We start from the raw sequence: 8,750 nt of genomic DNA, 5'->3' as shown, positions 1-8,750 counted from the left end.
GTCTACTGAGTGCCGGGTCGGAACAATTCTCCATAGCATAAAAGGGGTTTATGGAGATTGTCCAGTGAGCTACCATGTACCAAGGATTTTGATCATTCTGCCACCATCCCAACAAAACAAACAAAAGGAACACAAGCTATGCACTGCAGCTGTGTTGATATGTCACTAAAGTGATATTTTGGGATTCCACAGCTCAGCCTCTTTGAGGATACAGCACAAACACAATTCTAGATGCCAAAGAGCTCCTACTCCATCAACACTAGGTAATGTCAATTTGCATGTGCACTTTTCACAGAAACGTGTTACATTGCATTCAGTTATATAGCGCTGGCAGATTCCATTACGAAAGAGGACAGCGAAAATATTTGACAGTGACATTAAAATTGAAAATAACACATGTTAAGACATACTGGTGCAGGACAAGAAGAAAGCACTGCTCTTGATAGTTTACAATCTATGTATCTCTAAATCACCCGACTGAAGTAAGCTGCAGTAAAACAAAACATTTCAACTCATAAACTTCACAACAGTCCAAACCTAGCAAATGACTTCTGGAGAAGGGTTCATTTAAACTATGCACCATGCAGGTTTATCATTAACTAAAGGGATGACACTATGGAAATCTCTTCAATTTAACTGTACATTACACTGGCCCTTGTTCAAAAGAAACTCACCAGGTTTGGCTTTCGCAATGGTTAGTAGAGTTTTGTAAATGTTTCATCTCATAAACTCACCTGCAGACCGACTGAATACTAAACAAACTACTTAGATTTCTCAAAAGTGCTCATCACTGGGCAGAATGGATTTGCTTAGAAAAGAGTAAAAAAAAAAAAAAAAAAAAGTATTTTTGTGCTGACACTGGAGAAGCGATGGTACCAGCCAAACTATATTTAAAGGGACAACATCACAACAAAGCCTGTATGATAAAGTGCTCTGTAAGTACTTTAATATGAATTCCTCAGAAATTGAAACAAATTAAATGTATCTGAAGGAGAACATACATGGTCCATGGTGTGACAAGTTTTGCACTCCTATTGAAATAAATGGGAGCAATTTCTGTGCATGTGCCGAGCCAGCTGTGGAGTATATCACATGCAAGAAGATGTGTTGGACTAAACATATCTCCAGCGCAGAATATAGCACGGGGTGGGCACAGGGGCAAATGCATAAGGAATCCCCCCCATGCATCTAGATTTGTGTGCCTCTCAAAAATCATCTGTTCTGTGGGATTCAATGTACTCTCATATATGATGAGGCCTCTGACACTTACCTTACGAACATGAGCCAAAAGAGGTTGACCCCCCCCAAGTTTTCCAAAAAGTCAATACATTCACTGTCATCTAGTTAGTTCTTCACAGTAACAAGGAAGTTCTTAGGTAGAACATTCAAAATAAAAACTGTGATTGTGAGTAGAACACTAAGAGGAAAGGATGACTTTGTGGTGTACACATGGAAACCAAGCTTCCGAGTGTACAACATATAAAATGCAGTTAAAGAAGCAGATCATTCAAAGATCATTTTAAAAAAATAGTCTTCAAACTTAAAAGGCTGACGTTAAGAAAATCCAGAAAAGATCAATAAAGGCTCTTTCACAACATTTGCTAATCAATGCTATCTAAGCAGGGTGCCCGATAGTCCCTATTTTTTTCAGATGGAGCAATCGACAGGTCCTCACTAAGAGAGCACAATGAACCACTTGTAATTACTGCTGTCTGTTCCTCTAAATAACTATTATTATTATTGTTTTATATAGCTCCATCATATTCCATAGCGCTGTACAATGGGCAGGCAGGACATAAGCAGTATATAAACATAACAATTTGACTTACAGAAACATTAGGTGAGGAGGGCCCTGCTCAAACAAGCTTACGATCTAGAGGGAGTAAGGGTGTATTACACAATAGATAAAAATACCACAGAATGCAGCTACCAAGGTAAAAACAAACTTACAGCCATACTATTGTATCAAAACACCCAAGTGTGTGCATTTTGTCTTAACTGGTGTATTTCTTTTGAAAATATTAGTTTAACTCCTTCACGGGGAAGGGTATCGCACATCCTAAAGACTGGAGATTTTTTTTTGCTATCTTTACTATAGGTTTGTTCAACCCTGTTTTCTCCCTTTGTTGTTTAGTGCACATACAAAAATGTGTATATATATTCCATATTCATACATATAATGCAGTATTTATTACATTAACATATATTTTTTTGTAAAAAATGCTTAGGGCTGCTTTCTTGGGATGGCTACCAAAACTGAAATGAAAAATTATGTTCGGCAGCATTCTGCGAGTACAGAGATACATAAATAGTTTAGAAGACAAAAGAACTAAACTACTAAACTAAACTGCTCGTGGGCTGAAAATGTTTGTTTTCTCCTTGGAGGGTTCAAGGGTCTGTCCCTGCTCTCCTAATCATACCACATGTGACCATGGGCAGGGAAGGGCTCACCTAGTGCTGTTACGGTCAGCTTAAAAAGGGGAGGCCAGGCTGTCAAAAAATCGCTCATGCTTTGGCACAAAAATCTCTGGTGGCAAGATAGCCAGGACGTACTATTATGTCCTAGTGGTCATTGTGACCACTCTTTTAAAGATAGATTAGTACATTAATACAGTCATCATGTAGTTAAAATTTCACTTTATGGAAGTTTTTTATTATTAAATCTGTAAACACCATTAAAACTGTTTATTTACTGTACATGCAGATACTCCAAAATGCATTCATAGGCATCACCACCACTGGAAAGGATCAAAATCAGAGAATCATTAATAGATCTACACATAGCCTAGTTTCCGAATGGTAACACATCGCAGTATGCTTACAGGGGTTGGGGAGCGACTTCGTAAGCGATCAGCGTGAAGGACGAGGCAAAACACGATGGGGGGGGTGCAACAACAAAACAAATATTAACCAGTCAGGGTTATTAGCCCCTCTCAAAAAACAAATCTGTCCCTGTTCATGCAGCCAAGATAAGGAATCTCAACCATGATCTGAACATTATTTACGTTTTAGAAAGCAAGGTGAAATGCATTCTTGCCAGACCTTACATTTTGTAAGGCACTTATTGTCGTAACACGTATACGTTACACGTATTGTAATTGACAATGTACATTTTTTCCATGGATGTGGATGACTGGCCTCTATAAACAAGTGCTGTACAGATAAAGGCATCTTCTTGACGTGGAAAGCTAGGTTCCAGCTAAAGCAGATGACAACCTTCCCAGACATAAATATATCACTTTTATTAATAGATCAAACTACCGATAATAGGCATTCTGTAGAAACGTGTTTAATCAGTTAATTCTCTACCATTACTGAAATTCTGAAAAAATGAAAATATTTTTTCTTTTAAAACTAAAACATGCACTAGTGCTGCGCAATATGATGGCGCTGTATAAAACAATGACATTATATTATTATAATATTATTATTAATAATTAAGTAATATGGCTCTTGTTCACTTTCAAGTCTCCTCCAGCTGCACTCCTGGAGAACAAGATTTCTTGAAGTACGTGGCCATAAGAACCGTTATATAAATGCATGTTGTACATAAATAGATGTTGAAAGAAATGATAATTCATAGCATCATCTAGTATAAAAGATTCTGTTCACAAAATTTACAGAATTTACAGAAAAGGTGTCAGTATGTGATATTGAAACTAGTAGCAATGGCACAGACACTGTGATGAGCTGAGTTTACTACTCGGTAACCTGATTTCTTTTATAGTGTGGATTTGATGTTAGCTAACTTCAAACCTGGATAAGAAGCTCTTTGTGGAACTTTCCTTGAATGCAACATTGTACAAAAGATTATAATGAATATAAAACATAAAAGTGGAAGAAATAGGCACCTCTTTAAAGACCCTCAAAGAACACTCAGATACCCCCCAAAAGAACACTGGTATACTCCAGATGAACTGCTAGGAAAGTTTGGTGGTGTACCGAGTACAAGGTGATCTGAATGGAATAGAATAAACGCGCTCTAATAAATAATAATAATAATAATAATAATGGGAGAATTATCGCTCGTGTGTGGTTAAGTCACCTGCTTAGCCGAAACACTTCGATTCCCATGATTCGAACTGCTGATACTGATGGGATTTATAGTCCAAAGTGGAAAGGTCGAGCGTCCTGTCCCTTCACAAACGTTCCAGCCAAGCTTTGCTTCCCAGCATTTCTCATTTCCTCCGAGGAAACGTGCACTTGGCCATGGGCTGTGAGACCCCTACGGGGAGCGGCGGCTGTATCACTTACCTCCCGCGGACGAGTTGTTGCAGCCCATGTTACCCCCCCTACGTTGAATCGCAATGGATGCTCCCCGTGTGCGGGATCCCCGCAGGGCGCGGCTGCTTAGGGGGGTAGCTGAAAGGACATGTTACCCGGGAGGACGCGGTGCTGCTCATGAGACTGACGGGGAGAGCGCACAAGTGAAGCAAGACGAGCAGCGCGCAGCACCACGTGACGCTGCCACAACAGTGACAGCCAATCACAACAAGCGGGACCGCCCTCCCCTGGATTCAACTCCTATAGCGGGAGATCGGGAAGGCAGGTGTCCAGCGTGTCACCTTTCATGTGCTGGTCCACAAAAAGGGCGACCTGTGCAGCGGCGAGCCGGTCCGATCTGGGCTGGAACTTCAGGAAATGTACATAGAAAAAGGAGGAGAAATGGTGTAAAGATAAAGAGAACAAAGATAGACAAAAAAGGGGAGAGATGGAAAGGCGGGATAAAGAAGAAGAGAGATAATGAGAAGGAGAAGAGAAGGGGAAAGGAGAGAGGTAGGGAAAAGGGAGATATAATGAGAAAGGAGAGGAGAGATACAAGGAAAAGGGAGACATGAGATCAAGAGAAATAGGAGAGGTAGATAATGAGAAAGTGGAGATATGGACAATATTGCAGGAAACACTACACCTAGAAACTGCAAAGCTGCAGCAGAAGAAACCAGACTGTTGCAATTTGAGCTGGTGGAACTAGGTGTACGGCTAACAGCAGAGGGTAAGGCTAAACAACATAACAGTGAGTTTCAGCAGGGAGCAATTGTTCCCAGGTCAAGTAAAAGCCTATGAAAGAAGGAGCCTTCTATGATTAATAAGGCAGATCACCCTTCACAAGAGTACTTGTTGCCGGAGATCTGTACTTGGTGTATGAAGTGATGGTGGGCAAGTTACTAGAATGCAGGTACAGCTGTCCGATGGTAAGGAGTAGGATTACGCAAGATAGTATTATTGAAACCCACACGACGAACTCCAAGAGTGGTTTCTACTAGACTTGTGCATTCGTCTTTGGGCGAACATGAAAACGAACACGAAGAGTGCGTTTTCGTGTTCGTTCCGAAGACACGCCGAAGAGAAGACAGCGGCGGTAAAACGTAGACGAAGACACACACCACGAAGATCTTCGTGATTGTCTTCGTCATCGTCTACCAGTCTCCCCCACTTCTAACTTACCTTGGCATCGCGGCAGTTCACGGAAGTGGAAATCCGCAGGTTCGCCGTCACGGGTTACAGGGCAGTGCGAATGAGCCTATTGGTCGCCTACAGGAAGACCCTGCAGGTGACCAATAGGCTCACTTGCACGGCCTTTGTAACCCCTGACAGCGAACCTATGGATTTCCGCTCCCGTTAACCACTTCGATGCTGCGTTAGATAACTGGAGCGGAAATCCGTAGGTTAAAGGGCCGTGCAAGCGACCAATAGGCTCACTCGCAGGGAGACCAATGGTATCTGCCGGACAAGTTACGGCACCAGGAGTTTAACAGTCTGTACGAGCGACCCTATTGGTCGCCAGCAGGGGGCTTGTCTGCCATCAACCATTGGCAGACGAGCCCCCTGCTGACGACCAATAGAGTTGCTCATACGGACATTTAAACTCCTGGCGCCAGAGCTGCTGCGGTACGCGTTAACCCCGTATTAACCCCTTAACCCGAAAAAACGACGAAAAACTGAACACGAAGAATGTCCACGAACATTCGCCCGAAGAGAAGACAGGAACAGGCGAATATTGGCGGTATATGAAGATTTTTTTTCCCCCGAAGACGAGCACGAAGACAGACACGAAGAGCCCCCTGGTGCCCAAGTCTAGTTTCTACAGGGAAGAGGTATGTCCATAGTGCCAGTTTCCCATTTACTAATGGTTCTTTAAGTGTGGAAGGCCAGACTTTACATGGAGGATGTGTCTAATACTGGCACGCATCTATAGTGTATGGAAAAGAAACCCCCTGCCTTCAACCTAAGGAGTTGGGGTGTTTGATTTGTGCACTTGCAAGTAAATCACACAGTGATTGCAACTTGGTGCTACTGAGCCTTATTGCCCTAAAAGACTGTCACTAAGAGTGACATTTATGTCCCTCAGCTAACAGGGTTAGCAACAATACATACATATACAGTGTTGTGGGAAGAAAAGTATTTGACCCAATTTCTTCTATTTTTGATTTTGTTGTCACAATTAAATGTTCCAGATCATCCAACTACTTTTAATATAAGACAAAGACAACATAAGTTAACACATAATGAACATTTCAGTTATTGAAGGGAGAGAGTTAACACATATATAACCCATGCAAAAAGGTACAGTAAACCTAAACCTAGTAACTGTGCCACCCTTGGTGACAATAGCTGCAATCAAACATTTGCAATAACTTGAGTTTTTTGGCCCCTCTTCTTAGCAGAATTGTTTCAATTCAGTGACATTGAAGCATCTGAATCAAATTCAAGTTAGGACTTTGACTGGGCCACTTCTGAGCCACTCAGAGGGGCTTGTGTGCTTCAGGTCATGGTCCTGCTGCACAACCCATATTGCCTCAGCTTTAGGTCATGAACCGGTCATTCTCTTTCAGGATTTTCTGGTAGAGAGCAGAATCCATGGTTCCATCAATTATGGCAATTTGCCCAGATCCTGAAGCAGTAAAGCAGCCCCAAACCATCACACTACCACCTCTGTGTTTGAGTGCTGGTATGATGTGCTTATTGTGGAATGCTGTGTTAGTTTTATGCCAGATATAATGGGACCCATGTCTTCCAAAAAGTTCCACTTTTGTCTACAGAATATTATCCCAAAAGAATTGTCAGTTATCCAGATATTTTTGGTGAATGTGGGATGAGCCTTTGTGTTCTTTTTGATCAGTAGAAGTTTTCACCTTGCAACTCTCCCATGGATCCCATTTTTGCACAATCTCTCTCTTGCCTGCAGTTCTTCACATGTTAGACTGGGTTCTATTGTGACTTCCTAGTTTTCGATGCGCTCTTGGAGGAATTTTCATAGGTTCTGGGAAGGTTCACCCCTGTTCCAGGTTTTCTCCATTTATAGATAATGGCTCTCACCTTCGCTTGCTGGAGTCCCAGAACCTTAGAAATGGCTTAGTAACCCTTTCCAGACTGGTGTCAATGACTTTGTTTGACAATGACCTGTTCTTGAATTTCTTTAGATCTTTTGAGAACTACTTCACTTTGCAAGACTGGTTCTATTTAACCCCTTAAGGACCGGGCTCATTTTTCGTTTTCTACCCTGTGGGACCGAGGCTGTTTTGACACTTTTGTGGTGCTTGTGTTCAGGTGTAATTTTCTCCTCACCCATTTAGTGTACCCACATAAGTTATATATTGTTTTTTTCAGGACAAGATGGGCTTTCTTCAGATACCATTATTTTGATCGTATCATCTTATTTACTATAAAAAAATTAAAAAAAACATGGTGAAAAATTGAAAAAAAAGACATTTTATGACTTTTATTTGAAAAATCTTTTACTCACCTAAAAAAGCAAGTAAAAAAACTAGCTAAATAGATTCTACTACTTGTCCTGAGTTTAGAGATACCCAATGTTTTTATGTTTTTTTGCTGTTTTTTGTACGTTATAGGGCAATAAGTACAAGCAGCGTTTTATGATTTCCAAATCTTTTTTAACAAATCTGGTCAGTCTGCCTACATCTCCTCTTTGGAACATCTTTGAAGCCGGTTAACTCAATTTAACCCATTCAAACCATATATTTTTGAAAACTAGACACCCCAGGGTATTCCAAATGCTGTTATTTTAACCCTTTCCATGCACCAATTATACAACTACACTTTGTCAAACTTTGTAATAGTAATTTTTTTTATTTTTTTTTCCACACAAATTGTACTTTAGTTATAGATATACAGGTTCTGGTATATGTCACTATCAAACAACACCCCAATGTGTGTTCAGGAACATCTCCTGAGTACAGCGATACCCCACATGCATGGGTTTGTCAGATTGTTTGGCTGGTAAAAGGCTACTTTTGGGGCATGCGTAATTCAGGTGGTCATTTGGTCGTTCTGCCTCCATCTCCTCTTTGGAATATCTTTGAAGCCGGTTAACTCAATTTAACCCATTCAAACCATATATTTTGGAAAACTAGACACCCCAGGGTATTCCGAATGCTGTTATTTTAACCCTTTCCATGCACCAATTATAGAACTACACTTTGTCAAACTTTGTAATAGTAATTTTTTTCACACAAATTGTACTTTAGTTATAGATAAACAGGTTCTGGTATATGTCACTGTCAAACAACCCCCCAATATGTGTTCAGGAACATCTCCTGAGTGCAGTGATACCCGACATGCATGGGTTTGTCGGGTTGTTTCAGATTTAAAATGCCACATTTGGGAAGTGCGCTTTTTTTCTCCATTTTAGTCAGTCTGTACCTATGCCCTATCTGTGAGCTAGGCCACTCCAATTTACCCCATCAGCCATTTTTTTTATATATAAGACACCCCTTGGGTATTTGAAGTGC

Source organism: Spea bombifrons, chromosome 4 (assembly GCF_027358695.1).
Source record: "Spea bombifrons isolate aSpeBom1 chromosome 4, aSpeBom1.2.pri, whole genome shotgun sequence".
Lineage (NCBI taxonomy): Eukaryota > Metazoa > Chordata > Amphibia > Anura > Pelobatidae > Spea > Spea bombifrons.
Note: the sequence above shows the minus strand (reverse complement) of the source record.